This window comes from Falco rusticolus, chromosome 9 (assembly GCF_015220075.1).
Source record: "Falco rusticolus isolate bFalRus1 chromosome 9, bFalRus1.pri, whole genome shotgun sequence".
NCBI lineage: Eukaryota > Metazoa > Chordata > Aves > Falconiformes > Falconidae > Falco > Falco rusticolus.
The window spans coordinates 41,704,748-41,721,320 of NC_051195.1; positions in this window are offsets into that span (position 1 = coordinate 41,704,748).

The following is a 16,573-nucleotide window of genomic DNA, read 5'->3' on the forward strand; positions in this document are numbered from 1 at the left end:
AACACTTATGTTTCCAACTTAGATGCCTAGAAGTGGAGTCTTTTGAAGACCCTCACGCTGACTAGCAGCACAGCACATCTAACACATCTGGCCTGGGCTCTGCTCAGTGCTTGGGGCCATGTCTTAGCATGGTGCTACTTACATTGCGAGTCATGAGTCAAGTTACGGTCTGGCTGCACCAGAAAGTTTGGGAATGTAGGCAAAATTAGGAGCTAGTCTGCACAGTGGAAAACCATCCCCAATACAGTGTTTCATGGGACACTTCCCATAGGGTTGCTGCTGGAACCCAGCCCACGAGCCCAAGGCAACAGTTGGTCTTTTGGGTCAGGTTTCTGTTGAATCCCAGGCAACAGCAGGGAAGGGCAGGACCCCCGGGCTTGGGTCCTGGGGGAGAGGGGGGGTGGCTTGGCCAAGGGGCTGTGCTTGGTAATCAGCCCGATAGTGCGCTGCAAGTACATATTTAAGCACTTTGCTGCACTTGGTCCTTAAGTAGTGGAAATCAATGGCTCATACATAGAAACTGCCACTCAGCATGGCCTTATGTGCTTTCCTAGAGACTCACATTTTTGGACTCTAGAAGAAGAAAAACCTTCTATTCACTGTCAGATCTCACAGTTGAACTCTTATTGCTCTCTACTCAAAACGTCTCACGATATCTTTGTGGTTGCTAATGACCCAGTACTAGTATTTTAAAAGTTCTTGTATACACCATGGCTGTGAGATTCTTTTTCTCACTACTCTTAGGGCAGCTGCTATTAAATTCATATCAAGAACTATTGCACTTTTTACTAAGTGTAAAAAGGGAAAAATATTACTGTTCATTTGCGTTACTCTTTCTTTCTAACTATATTCACTTAATGAGGTATTCGCTTGCAACACAGTCTGTTATATATTCTGTGTTTTATAAAGTATCTCCTGGGAAAAATAACCCAGGAAACACAATTTTTCGGCACCATCTCCTTTTATTAAGAATAATGAAAAGGAAACAAGAGTCATTCCAGCAGTCAAAGATCCTTCTACTCTTTCTTATTGGTCTTTTTATGATAACTGGGTCTCTCAGCACATAGTCTGAGCTGCCTGTATTTGTGTGTTTACATTTCTCCTTTTAGTTATTGTGCATGTATCAATGTAGAGACAACATATAACGGACATATAGGGCATCTAACTCCTGTATCCACACACAGAGAGAACAGAGATCTGTCAAAAATACTGGGCAGGATAATCTCAACAGTGAGGTCTAGCTTCATACCCAATTTTCAAAGCTTGAATGGAGAGTTTGATTATTTTACTTGCTTTGTATGTCAGTTCTCCCCCAGATTCACAATATAACAAAAGCTACTGCAGCCTGGTCTCTCTGTGGGCTGCAGCAGTCATGGTTTGGGCTACTGGAACTAATTGCTCGTGTGTAGGAACATATCCCAAAGGCCCACTCCTGCACCCTTTTAAAGTGGATTTTGTATCTTCATTATTTTGGTTACAACACCTCCTAGGACTACTAACGGCAGGAGAAATCAAGACAGCCCATCTCTGAATTGTGTTTGATACAGTCCCAAGCTGGAGTAATACTCTTCCCTATGTCTATCTCAACATGATGAAAAAATATTTTAGTGCTTATGAAACGCCAAATGGCCAGCGTCTGCCGCTAGCAGATCCTGTTTCAAGCCATTGGGTACCTATCTTATATTAAAGCTGTAATTTATACACTTGGCTGGTCCTCAGGCTTGTTTTTAAAGCATCAGTCATTCCTGAGTAGTCATAGGTGATTCAGACTTACTCTGCAGGTTCTTCTGCCAGATATTGATCCCGAAGCCATTAATTATCAATTACAAAAGGTTTATTTCTCACAACATCCATGACTGAAAGATCTGCGTATTTATTTTGCCTAGTGATTTATTGATGCATCATTATACATTTCATGAAAAAACTGCATTCTATACATGGAAATGGGGAGAAAAGCCTCCAAAAACTCCACTTCAATTAGAAGAGAGCACTCAAAGAGCAATAACACAATATTTCTTTGGTCTACCTCAAATACAAAGACTGAACTTCCAGTTCACCCACATCCACTGGGAAACTATCTTGCAGCTAAAGCATAAATCACCACACTGGTTATAAAACCTCCAGTGTTGCAGATGTTCCCTACCAGGGTTTGCATTAATGAAGGGACTAGAGGTGACATCTGCCATACTCATGTGCTAAGGAATGGCTTGGAAGATGCAATGTCCTCTATGAGGAGATAGATGGAGTTATCAAACAGATCATGTCATCAAGTGACTTCCCCTTTTTCCCTGAAAAGATTCATTCCTAATACTCCAATATTCTCTAAAAATTGTCACACTGATGATGCGTGAAAGTGAAAACTAGTGTCTGGGTTAAGGTGAAAAGATGATTTCTTATTCCATCTTTTCCAGTATATTTACCAAAGCTTATATATATATATATTTTAATAAATGTTGTTGCAATGGGGCTTAATAGCTTGAAGGCTTCTTGTAGCCAAAGGCCTGACCCTTGTCTTCTTGTTTAGTATAATGTAGTGACAGGGGAAAGGTTAATATCTTTCATTGCCCATAAACACCACTTGCATAAAAAGCTAATGCATCATGTCTTCCAGCACAACGCTTTCTCTGCTGGACCGTACTGTGGCCACTGACTGTGCTCCTCTGCACTGGCTGTTAAACATGTTGCTAAACATTTGTGGTAACAGGCCTTCAAATTATATATATTTATATATATATATATAAAAAAAGAGGACACAATTATTGAAATCCAAGTAACTGTAATACGGTAGATGTAGCAATCCCTCAATGTCCATTCTTCTTATTTGCATCATTAATTGATGCCTGATTCAAAATCATTGTGAAGCTGAAAAGAAGTTACAACAGAAAAACAAAACCTGGTGCGGTAGGAGAGCTAGGACTTTATAAATCACAGTGAAAGCTTAAGCAGATTCCAATCTGCAAACCAGAAATCATTCCTCTTAATAAATAGAGAGAAATGAGGATGCCTAAACATAGACCTTACCCAGTACAAAAGGTTCAAATAAAGAGGTCGATAGACCTCTGTAACAAGGAAAAGGATGGAAATTCACTGTATGCCAAACTGGCATGGAAGTCTGAACCGTGACAATAACATACACTCCACCACGACCCTGGAGAACCTACTGAAGCAATGAATTATCTGGAGAGGACAGCATCTTGTTTAATGGAAACCTGGGTTAGTGCTCTTGCCCATGCTGCTGCCATGGACCGGCTGGGGCTCTTTCCAGCACACAGGTTTGCTTCAGACTTGGACCTTAAGATGGAAGTCCTCAGCTGCCTCACCACAGTTCCTTAGGTGAGACAGCAGTGATGGTGATAGGAAAGTACTCATCTCAAGTTGAAATTTAGGCTTTTGTGCTACACTTCAGCAGCCTTTTCCTTTACTGCCTCCTTCTGCAGCATCTCAGTGTCACCTTACATCTTCTCCTGAGTGAACCCCAGACCTTCCTCGCTGTGTTTTGGGAGAGCTAAGCCCTCTGCTATCAGAGGACTACCCAGCTCATGGGACCAAGACCTTCTCATCATGGACATTAGCATACAGGACTCACCACACTTGTGCAACATACTGGGCTTGATTGGTTTTGCACTAACCGATGCTGACTTACAAAAGAACAACCGCAACAAAAATATTTTTATAAACCTCTGGGTGGAATGTAAATATAATTTTAGGGTACAGTATATAAATGTAAATAGACATGTGAAGCCATCAAAAGGTTAATAATCCCAGTACAAAAATTCTTAGAAAAACTCTCCTACAGTTGAGCTGTTAGCAAAGCTATTAAATTTAATTGCAGTATAATTACATAGCCATATACCTAGCTGATACCCAGCTATCAAGCACACACAGTGCAGGTTTAACCACACACACAGAGTACGTGGGGGTTTGCCTCAGGTGCTACAAGCATCCTGCAGCCAGATGTGCTTCTGCCTTCCCAGCCAGGCTTTATGTCCTTTACAAACATGCCCAGGAATAGATGTGGAGGTTCAGTCCAGGATGCATTAGTACAAAGAGGGTCAAGCTGGTTTGCAGAGCAAGGATGAGGGGCAAGATAAACTATATGCCTCTACAACAGCTGCGGTGGCACTATTTGCAGTGCATAAAGTTAATGCACCTCTCTGTCTCTGCAGGATCAGGGCCAAAGCAAACAGCACATTTCACCCTCCTGGACTGGTCAGACGTGCCTGAATTTTCCTGAGGGAAGCTGCTGCGTCCTGAAGCACTCCCTGCCCAAGGGCAATGAGCCCACAAACACAGCTGCTAGCCTCCAGACCCCCTCTCTCGAGGACGGGGTTGGCATGGCCAGCGCTCTGCCTGGCTCCGTGCGGCTGAGGGAGCTGCTCTGGGAGGGGGCACCAGGTGCCCGCTGCTGGTGGGATGTCCCTGCGAGAGCTGCAGCAGAGGAGGCATCTATGTGGGTAGGTGGGTGCACCTTCCTGGGATGCCCAAAGCCCAAAGAAGCAGGTGATGGCTGTAGGGCAGATGTTTTGGTGGATGAGGCTATTGCAGACCTGCCTATCTAACCCACCCAGAATCCAAATCAGGCTCCTGAGCTGGGGAGAGGAAACTCCTTTCCTTCTAAGAGCTACCTTCATCTGCCTTTGTGTTTCTTTGATCCAGATGAAAAGCAGGGGACCAAAATATCTCTGACTAAGGGTATTTTCATGATATTTCCAGCCCATACAGAAGTGCTAGCAGGAAGCAGTGGAAAGGTTGCAAAGAAACATATTTTCTGCACGAGTCTCACCTCTGCAGATGGTGAAAGCTTGGGGAATGTAACCACTGAGCCTGCTGGGTGCTCATTACAGTGTAAGGGTCACACAGGGGAGGTATCTAGTGTCTGTCCCTTGCTTTCCAGCCTTTGTCATTTGACAATGGGTCATGGTTAGATACCACCTTTAGGATGAGACGAAGAGGCTCCAACAGATCATCTAGACGACTTCATGATGCATCCAATCTCTTCACTTGTCTGAGATGTTTCTCTGGGATCATGGCAAGCTAGGCTTGCTATATGATGTCTGGACAGGTGAATATATGTGTGTGGACCTTATTAAATCGAACAAGAGCAGCTGGTGAAATCCCTGCTGTGGTTGTGGATCTCTTACCATGGGCACAGTAGGTCAAACTCTCTGGCTCCTTCTGGGCATTCATTTTATGGTTTTAAACAAACAATTACATTTAAATAAAGGAAATGGCTGGAAGCAGTTACTTTGCTAGGAACTCACTGAGCTCATCAATTATTGAATACAAATACATGTGGAAATTGTGCCGAACTCCACTTTCCTTGGGGGACCTACCAGGAGAGCTTAGGCTTCTGCATTAAGTGGGAGCACGGGATTTGCCATATCTCCTGAGATCACCCATGCGTTTTGCATTGTTTCCTGCCTTTGGCAGCGGCCAGTCTGTGATGATTCAGAGGAAAATGACCTCTACCCCCAAGCCATTTTTCACTAGACTAATTGTGCAATGCATGGAAAGAAATTACTTCCCGATCCCTGTGGGAATCCACTAATGCCTTGAAACTCTGATGTCTTTTGCTTTGGCATAGTTTAAGGCTAACCGTACAGCAAAGCCTGTTGGCAGCTAAGAACACCCTCTGGCTTTCTGTTTTGGTTTGTTTTTGTTTTGGTTTTTTTGGTTTGGGTTTTTTTTTTGCATATGGATCATATTGCTACCAGGACCCACTGCTGGCTACAGGTGTTGTTAGTATCCATTAAATCTTTCCCAACTTTTTCAGTCCCCCAGTTATTGCATTTGATCCTTAAGTGAAAGGATAAACCACTGCTGAGTATTATAAGCCATGCTGGGAACTCAATTGCTCCTTGGTCAATCTGACACTAGTCAAACAAATGAAAACTTAAAAAAAATAAAGTGAAAAGAAAAATTCAGCCCAGGGGTGTGCCCACAGTGGCCAAGGACAAAGCAATGTGCAGCTACAAAATGAAGTAAGAGAGGGATAGGTTTCCTCCATGCTGTTTGTTTGAATAAGCCTCTACTACAATAATATTGCAGAGAGTGGTGCTTTCATGGCAAAAAGCATTCGTGAGAGCACCAAAGAAGTAATACCAGGGGTTTCAGGCAAAAATGAGGGGTTCCCTGCTGCAAGGCAATGGTATTGATAAAACAAGATTTGGGTTGAATAAGAGCTGGGGGAAGGTTCCTGCTGCCTGTGTGGGACACACAACCAGATGTAGTAATTGCATAGTGAAACTTGTGTCCGCACATTCCTTGCCCCTCCTCTGCGTGAGGCAGAGGAAACCAACTACTGGAAGTTCAGATTTTCTCCATTTTGGCCCTAGAAGTCATCTAACCTGCTGGTTCTCCTTTTCTGTCTCACAAGCTGATTTTGTGATCACAGAGGCTTCCTTTTTTCCTTGCCCCACCTTTCCTTTAAGCTTAGTAAAAATGATATCTGAAGCAGCTTTTCTACTCAACGCCTGTCTGTTCAATTTGAAAGACCCATTCTGCAGCCTAAACCCCCATCCAAGGCCCTCAGATGTGGCATGTGGAAGTATTTAGCTTCTTTGTGACTCAGAGATTGAAAATGCCTTAAACCGATCATTTGCAGCTGATTATTCTTGAAATAACTAGCTGGCTACCCATCCCACAATTCTAGGTCTTGAAATGAATCTGATTTTTTTTTTTTTCTATCAGTGCTCCGGAGATTTGTGTGTTAGCTACAGATTTGCTAGATTTTAAACATCTTGCAAAGCCATGTCTTCAATTTGGATGGCAATATCAGCTCTGCTCTCTGAGAGCTCTTAATGCAGCCCTGCTTTCCACAAAGGGGATCAGGAGAGTTATGGACAGAAAAAGCTGGTGTGATCTGGATATTTTATGTAGATGTTGAGTCTGCAGGCACCTGGCTTCACAAAAGCAATTAGGATCCTACGTGTCATGGACTTCATTACACACATAAGCTTGTGTTCGCTGCAAATATATAGGAAAGTGTTCCATATTCTTGTCTTTATTTGTGAATTATTTTTGTGTGTATTTACCTTATGCTTATCTGTCAGCCTGTACAGCATGAAGAGACAGGTGCATGCACATTTTTTTCCAGAATACTGTTGCACATCAAAATATCAGGCTGAAAGGTGTGCGTGCACAATGGACCATGCGTGTACGCATGTCTTGTAAAACTGTACCACAGGCTGGCATGATTGCAAAGACTGTAAACATCTCTGTAGCCACATATATGCCTAGCTACATGCAGCTCAAGTGGGTTGACTATAAATCCTTCAAACCTTTGCCTTTTTCAGGGCTGGAATGGAGATCTATCGTGCTGAATGCCTGTAGCTGTAAGTGTGTTTCTGTGCTGCATATTTATTGACAGGGAGGCGTAAAGACCTGAATGCCAATGTGCACGTGTTGTGTTCTGCGTATTTGTATACAAACACAGCTAGCTTCTTTATGGAAACTGTATCTTAGTGTTGCAAAATAGGAAACAAGACAACTATGGAGACAGCATGTATAGAAATTAGCCAAAAAGATTGATCCTATCCAAAGCCCACAGAAAGAGTGTTCAGCCCTTCACAACAGGCTATGGGAGGAGCTGGCACAACAGAGGGGACAGAGCTTTACCAATTAAGTCTCTATTTTTTTCAGGCAGTTGTTTTTTCAGGTGTTACAGCACTGAGTTATGAATCTGCCCCTGGGATCCTGATGATTCTGCAGTGTACATAAGTACTACACCTATAAGCACAGATTACTCCGACTCTTTAAAGTATGCAGGGGAATTCAAGGCATGGGTCTTTTGGGAAGGCAAAAACATATGGTGATCATATTAATGGTGATCTTCTACCGTGAACCTGTACCTTCTGGGCAATGTAGTGTTGTTCTACGACATTCACTGTGTGATACATACTGAAAAGTCAAAGATCCGTTTATCATGCAGGTGTATACTTGATGTACTGGGAATATAGGTCATTCTGCATTCATATCTGGGTTTTTCTGTGTCTTCAGTTGATCAAGTACACAGGAGCCTGTGGTACAACTCAGAGAACAACAGCCTTCCAAGTCCAGATTGGCAATGCTATGAAAATGCTGTGGAATCCAGTGCCCACAATGTGCCCATGATTACAGCTGATGGGAGCAAAAATCACTAAGATGACTTCTGTGTCACAAACACTTCCTCTAGTCCTGCATAAATGATTGGTCAGAGAAGGGACTTTGACTAATTACTCTCAGCATGCTGGCATGCTTTCAGCTGAGCCAGATACTTGAGCCAAGCAGGATTTATCAGGTATGAACACTTTGTACTGTATTACAATACCCAGTCATTTGTGATTGGATTTGGAAGTAAAATAAGACCCAAATAATAATTGGTGTCGATGGCAAATGCACTGAACAATAAAGGGTGAAAATCATGAAAATCACCTTCACGTTGTAATGCACAACACTGCCCTTCATCTGCCCTTTTCCTCTCCCAAACTCCTTCTCCCTCTCTCTTTAACCCCACCTCCTCGTTCATGGATTAGGAGCACAATAAATCACGTGCAGCAAACAACAAGCAGAGCAAACAAGCAAACAAGGATTTGCAATGGAGCAGTGCTGCTTTACATTACCAGAGGACTTACTAGACCATAGTCCAGATTTACTCTCAGGCTACAAGTCTCTGAAATTCCCATTGCAGGGTTGAGTAGCCATGGACATTGGCTAACTAGGGGACAGTGTTGTCTTTGCAAAGCATGAACAGTTTTAGTGGAATTGCTGCTGAAAGTGTCTGTGCTGTTACGGCTGGTGGTGCTGAGTGTTCTTCTCAGCCCCACCTGAGCCACCTCTAACACTTAAATCTCGGTTATTTGTAAGATCTGTTTTTCCCTGTTCTTTGTCCTTTGTTCACGTCAATCTACCTCGGGTCTGGTTCTGCAGGAAGCTCTCAAGACCTGTCTCTTGGGGCATATCCTTAACCTGATCGTCAGGCACAGGATGCGACATCTCATCATCTCTTCTTCACAAAGCCTCCTTGGGATGCAGTCTGATATAATGTAAGGGGAATGTGCACACCCTTTGTCAAACTTTAAGAAGATAGTTCAGCTGGCTCAGCAAAGGGGGGGAAACTAATTGGAGGAGTCCACACAAATATGAGGACTTGAGAGAGCCTTAAATTTGTGGGTGGACTATTCCTTCCCTGTCACTATGAAAGATAGACCAGGGCATCTTCAAGACAGCCAAGCTTGTCTGCAACCTCTAAGGCACAGGTGCATTTTGGCTGATGCACAGACTGGTCATATTTTTAGTCTTGTTTTCCTTTATTTTATTAACTGGCTTGTCTTTTATCATTCCCAGCTCAATAATTATCTGTGGCTCAGTGAATGAGAAAACTGAGAGGACAAAAAATACGTACCTAGGTGTATGTGAGAGAGCTCTGGGGCCGCCAGGCAAAGGGTCTAGCAAAAAGTACTTTGCCTGCTACAGTGGACAGAGTCATAAATAGGGTGCATTTTTAGGCAAACAAATTGCTCTGCCAGTGCTTGGGTGCTGGGACAGACACGATTGGAAGATGTCTAGAGAAGCATAATGAAGCCATTCACTGGGCAATACTAAAGAGAGTGTGAAAATACATTTCAGAGAGCTCTGAGCCAGTGGATCTCTGCCAAGACAATAGCCTACACAGGGGTCTTTGGTAGTTGTCTGGGGAAATCAAAGTACTCACTGGCACCATGCACTGCTGCTTTTGCAGTCCTTCAGTATATATATCTGCCTTTTTTACCCCAGGCATGACTGTCACCCAGTGGTGGGTGAAATGATCTTACTGTGAGCTGTGGCTGCATTTCAGGACTGGGGCAGAGGTATAAATACCGGTACAGATTTAAGCAGGGTGGCTGTGAAATGCCTCCAAAAGACTGCAGCTCTCCCTGCCAAGTACCAGTGGGCTGCGCTCCCCTCTCCCCCCTGCCTGTCCTGCCAGGCGAGGGGGATGCAGAGGGGCATTCCTAGAGACCAGCCTAAAGCTTGCACTTCTCTGCAATCAACAGCTTTGTTTTACTGCTGAAGACCTGGGCATCCCTTTTCAAAGTGTGGACTCTTTTCTCTCTTTGCCTTGCCTTCTTTTCCTTTGTCTTATCTCTTCCCTTCCTTTCCCCCCCCTTTCTCCTTTCCCTTTCCCCTTTCCCTTTCCCCTTTCCCTTTCCCTTTCCCCTTTCCCTTTCCCTTTCCCTTTCCCCTTTCCCTTTCCCCTTTCCCTTTCCCCTTTCCCTTTCTCCTTTCCCTTTCTCCTTTCCCTTTCCCTTTCCCTTTCCCTTTCCCTTTCCCTTTCCCTTTCCCTTTCCCTTTCTCACTTTCCCTTTTCTCTCCCCCTCCTCCCCCGCTAGGGATTCCATAGGTACAGGCAATTCAATTACAGGAGTTCAGTCAGAGGGCAAGGACATGCAATGAAGGGAATAAATAAATAAACAGTGGTCTATGAGCGGAGCTGAAGGAAGCCTAGAGATGAACTCAACCCCATTATTTGCTCTCCTTTGTGCTTTTTCCATCTGGATACAGAGGAACGGGGGCCAACAAGGCTGCTGGGGAAGTGGACAAGTGGGTTCTCAGGAAGCCACTTTTCCAACCTCGCACAGGAAATTTCAGGGTTATGGTGCAGGCATGTTGGTGCTTTTGGAGGTAGCTGAGCCCAGGAAGGCACGTCTGGTTGGGTGCTGAGGATGCTGAGCATGTGGGAAGCTGCAGCCAGCACACAAACATCAGAAACCATCAAAGCAGACCTTCACTGCTCTCTGGTCTCCTCTTTCCCAATTTCCTGACTTTGCCATGACAGGAAAAAAAAATAATCTTCCTTCTTCATCCTCCAAACAGACAATAATAATGATATTCAGTTATCCTTAAGATTGCTTAGGAATCCACAGACAGGCACGCAATGCTCAGCACTAAGAAATCCAGGTTTTCAAAAAGACAGTGATTTCCACATAGACTGAATATCCTCCAGCAGAAGGTGTTGTGTAGCTGTGCTAGTTAATCCATGTTAATTAAATTGTTATCAACTCACTAAATATTTTTTAGAAAAATTCGGGTTTGGATCTGTAACTTTTTTTTTTTTTAAATAGAAAAATGCAGCTTCTGCAAAATAAGAAATTTCCATGTGAAAATGTTAACCTTATTAGTTTTTGTAATAAGGGAAGGAGAACTGCAATGGTTTGATTTGCTGTTTGGAAACAAGGGTCTTTCAGTTGGCTGAAACTGAGTGATGCTTTTTTAATGTTTTATTTATTACGTTTCTGGATCTGGTTCAACATTAAGCTGTATATTTCCCATGAAAATTGTGTCTTAGCCACCTCCTCTGCCCCACAGCACTGACCTTGCTGGCTGGGGCAGCTTCCCCGGTGCAGGGTGGTCTCCCCTTGCCTCGGGGTGGGTGACGCCTGCTCGGTGCCACATACCTGCCAGTGCACTTTGTGCCTTGTCTGGCAAAACATTGCCACAGCTCTTATCTGGGCACTGTGCAGTGCCACATTCACACTTGCTTCAATGAAAAGCTCTACATCATCTGCAGCTTAAAAAAAATCTGCAAAAGCCCCAAGCTTAGCTGAAAGGTTCAAGTTAGGCTTATTGTAAACTGCGTATCAAACTGAAATGCTAACCACGAGCATTTTATGGTTGCTAGTGCCTTCAAGACCTAGACCTGCGCTTGTAGAAACACCTGACTTTTTCTTTTTAATTGATAGACAATCTCAAGATTATACTGGTGGGTGAATCTTTTTTCAAAGCACAGAACCAGGCTGTGACTGGCTCAGTTCACCCTGATGTGATTACATCAATGCACTTCAAATGGCAAAACTGCACGCCACAGCTACTAAATTGTCCCTGGAAAGACATGACACCTTTTTTTGATAAGCCTTTATCAAACACAGTACAGGATCTGAAGTTAGTGTTGCTGGTATGGCTGCTTGCTGCTTTATATGTCACAATAAAACGATATCATAGGGGCTACACCTAAACTAAGTTCTCCCTACTCAGTGTCCTACTGGCTGGTCCATGGAGGTGTTTGGCCACTGGGAAACAAAGGAGAGAGTGATTTTTGTGGAAAGCAGGCCACCAAAGCAACAAAGTGATCCCAGATGGGCTGTAAAACAAGTGTGTTATTACTGTGTATAAATGAAGAGGTAGTGAGTGACTTTGGAAAATTTATTTTCTGTGGCTTAAGCCTTCAATCGACCCATCATTCACTTTACAGCTGGCAGGAAAGGAAAAAAAAAATCCACTCTTTTTGGATAGATCGAAGCCTTCATGACAAAAAGGAGGCCAAATGCTGCTCTTTGCTATGTGGAGGCAAGTAGTGTACAAATCACCCTCATGTCGGTTTGGTCACCTGGATCTCATATCCATGTAAAAGAGAACAAAACGGACGGCTGCTGAGCTCCCTAATGCTGTCTCTGTTGCCTTTCTATCACCATTCAGCGCCACCTGCGTTGCCGTTCCGTCCCCTATTCCTTTTCTTGGCAGAATGGTTAGCTGGCTCTCAAACTAATTCACTTTATTTGCTTCAGTGATTGTACCTGGCATCCTCTCCTGTATCTTCGCTTGGGCTTTCCTTTCGTTCTCTTTTCCCCCTTACTTCCTGGGAGTATGTTCTCCTTGGTATTAAGGATGGATTTACTTCTGAGCAGGGAAAACTACAAAGTCATGAAAATCCTTTACAGTTCTAATTAGATTTGAGTAATGTATGTAGACAAAGGCAGCCTTACCTATACCAGTTCGTGCAGGATCTGGGAATCTGACTGCATTTTGTTTTATTACTCAGTGGAGAACTACAAAACCATTCTATTTAATTATGATCAGGGGCAATGTAAGCAATGAGCAACCTGCATGGTACAGTGCTGTGGGCATGTTGAGTATAAACAGAGGATTTGGGGATCAGCCAGTCCTCATGGCTTATTGTGCCTCAGGGTTTTTTTCTTTGACTTCAGACAAACCACTTAAATGTCTCTGCCTCTGCTTCTTCGCATGTGACAGGCAAGAAAAATGCATATGTGCCTTGTGTGGTAAAAAGGTATGAAGTATTTTAAATGGAGGCAAATTTTATTAGAAAACTTGTCACTGGTGCCTAGATACAAGGTTAAGGATGAAGGATGTAAAAGAAATAGGAGAAGGCAGCAGAGACGCCTCTGGTGGTCTCAGACCAGAGAATTCCCATGGGAGTGCCTGCAAGGCAGTTAATGCTGTGCCTCAGTTTCCCATCTCTCAACTGGGGACTGCTGGCAATGCTGCTTCTTCACTGTGTCCCTTTTTCCTTCTGGTTTCCAAGCCCTGCCTGCCTGTTTTGGTGTATGCAGAACCAAGACTAATGCTTTGATTGAACCCTGAAGCTTTGAAAAGTAAATGCCCTGCCATCCAGTAAGTTGTTTTTCTTCACCAATAAACAACTTTATCTGGTAATGGAAGAAAGCAGACAAGAACGTATCTGAAAGGAAGGGTGTTAATAGGTTAAAAGGAATCCTCCCACCTTTCCAGAAGTGAATGCACATTTATCTGAATTGCTTGATTGGAGCTGGTTATGTAAATGAATTGTTAATATCTACACACGCTTTATTCTGTTACAATGAAGTCACAAATCAAATTAGGACAAAGATTTCTCTTTAATTTCTGTGCTTTTCTTCTCCTTTTTTTCAATTACTGCACTTAATATAATTTTCATCTGGATCTGACAGCTTATTAACAAGCTTGAAACCCACAAATTAGCATTTTTTAAAGCCCACAATGAGAAGAAATGCAAACAGTCCATCAATAGATATGTTTCCTCCGTATTTCTATAATCTAGTGACAGATATTTAACCCTTAGCCTCAGGTCTCTCCCCAGTCAAGCTTTGGGCAAATCCATCTCCTCTCTTTACAAAGTTGAGTGCTAACAACGTCTCACACGGGGGCAAGCTCATTGCCATGGTTGGCTTCTGTCGGCTTAAAGCAGATGCAGACATTTAAATAGATGGTGGGGAGAGCTGGTGGGCATGGCTTCTGCAGACACAGTAGAAAATGACTATACCCCTCTCCCAATTTGACTGTATACAAAAAGTTAAAGAAAATAGTAAGAAAAAAAGGCTTGTGTTTGCAGCAGGTATTACCCATGCTTTCCAAAGACCAAAGCAATCCAAGAGAGTTCAAATGGGGAGATGTTGTGTGAGTGACTTCGGTGTAGTCTATGGAATGGATAACAACTCAAAGAATAATTTAGATGTAGAAGGCATGCTGAGAAATACAATTTCCATTGCAGCAAATCTTGGGGGAAAGAAATCAGTGTGATGCTGTTTGTTCCCTAACTGCAGAAAAGCTTTCAGAGGGGATAGCATCAATTGCCTGTGCAGTGATCTTGTACACTTTTGAAATGAGAACCTGCTCTCCTTTATGGAAGGGGATGTTGCAGTCGGACAAAGGGCCTCAGCAGATTAGATCAGACTTCTTCCCAGCTCTAAGTCTCTATTTCCTTGCTGATAAATTCTTCCAACACAGCATACCTCACTTTTTTCCTGTTCTCTTACTATCCTCGTGGGCATTTTCATTTGGATTTCTGTGGAATACATTTTGGAAATCCAGCTGATTCTTTAGTCATGTGAAATCAAGTATGCAAGAGAACTTGAGAAATAACTGGAATAAGAAAACTCCAGGTAGATTATTTGTGACCATGTCATACAGTCTGTTTTTCTAACTACTTCGAGAGCTCTGAAAAGCTCTATCCTTTCAAAAGATGTTTTATAAATACTTCACTGTTATAACCAAATTTTTGTTCTCTTAAATGAGAAACGCTATGGACGAGAGGCAAGTGTGTGGTTTCAGCTGTGAAGGGGCATTTTAGATGCAATTCAGGCAGTCTAAGTGCCCCCTGAGACCCAGCGTGTCGTGTTGCTTGCGGGCTGGCTTGTAGCCCCCATGGTGAGCAGCCCAGGCAACGCTGCCAGTCTCTGCATGTGTCTGGGGGTCTGCCTGGGGTACGGGAGAGGGACTTAGTAACCCAGCACAGTAGGAAATACAGGGAGAGCTTTTGAAAGGGTACCCCTTCTTGTGCTTCATTGTTTGAAGCAACTTCAGAGCTGAGAAGAGTCTCCTGAAATTGCAGGTTCTCGTTCATTTATCTGCTCCAATTATTCTTGCATTTTTTTTTCTTACAAGCATACGATGGCAGTTTCTGAGAGGCAAAAAGCTAGACCGAGTAAGTGAGAATCCAGCTGTTCTTGTGTTCTTGTGCACCAGACATTTCCCTCCAGGAAAAAAAACTTAGAAAATGAAGTTCCCTCAGGAACTTAGGCTGCCCTTCCCAGCATCACACTATGGTTAGTCCTCAGTAACTCTACATGTCCTTTTCCTGAAGGAGCTGAAATGGTTTGCACGTTTCCATAATATATCAGCATTTTTTTTGTGCAAAAACTATTTTGCTGAGAACTACTTAAATTACTATCTAGTTGTAATTGCCTCGAGTGTCACTCCAAGCAAGCCCCACCCGGCTGTATCTCTGATACCGCTTTTACATGTTTCTTTGCAGGGCATAAAGAACATGGATCCTGTGTCCTTTAGCAGGTCTTTGTGGGAGACCTGGATCTTATCAATAATGTAACGTTAAGCACAGATTAATAGGTGACTGGGCCTGCAGTGAAGGACTCTTCACTGACAAGTCCCTGCGTGTGCGTGGCCAGAAGGCCAGTGGCCATACATGAGCAGGACAGCACACGTCTTGTCTTTTTTGCATGCTGCGTGAGCAGGAGCTTTGGGGTATGTTTAATGATTGCTTCCTCTACAAAAACAGCACAGAAAAAAGAACACGTCCCTCTTTCAGCAGTGAGTTTTTTACTTCACTTACTGACTTGCTCCCTTGAAATTCACACTCATCTTTATGTCGTGGGTGAAAAAAAGCAATCTGCTCATGACTACTTTTGCACAGCATTTGCTTTGTGTGCATGGATAGGATTTTTTAGGATTACAGACTCAGTTTTCTTCCCTGTGTCCAGTTTAGAGAGACAACAAAGAATTTGGGTTGTGGTGGAAGAAATCTTTGGAGAGCAGTCCTGTGTTTGGCTCACCTTGTTTTGTACCGCTGCAAGATCCTGGAACAACTGGCATAATTAGACATGCAGTACTATTTGAGCAGCAGTACCTAGTCACAATGGAGCAATTAAGACAATTACTGTATGTTTTATGTAACAGGACAAATGGATCTCACTCTTAGAGTCTTTGAAAATCTCCTATAAAAGCTCTAATAATGCATTAATATATTAATCCTCCTAATCCTGTCAAACTACCCAAGTATTTCTGTGAAGGGGTTGACAGGAGATCTCAATACTAAGAGGAATAACAGCAACCACTCGCTGGAGTTGTTTTTTTAACCATTTGCCTATGTCAGGTGTTGCAAATCACTCTGGTTTAGTGGGTGAAGGGTGGGATAAGGGAGTGGAGAAATTTTGGAAAGCCTCTCTCAACCTCTGACTTGGAAAAGGTTCCCTGACTCGTGCACAGTGCCATTCCTATTGAACCCAGTGAAAATACAAGTTTCTCCTGAGCCACAAAACTAAGAGGAGAGGACGGTGGCCAGGAGTAAACTGGTGGAGTTTGGTGG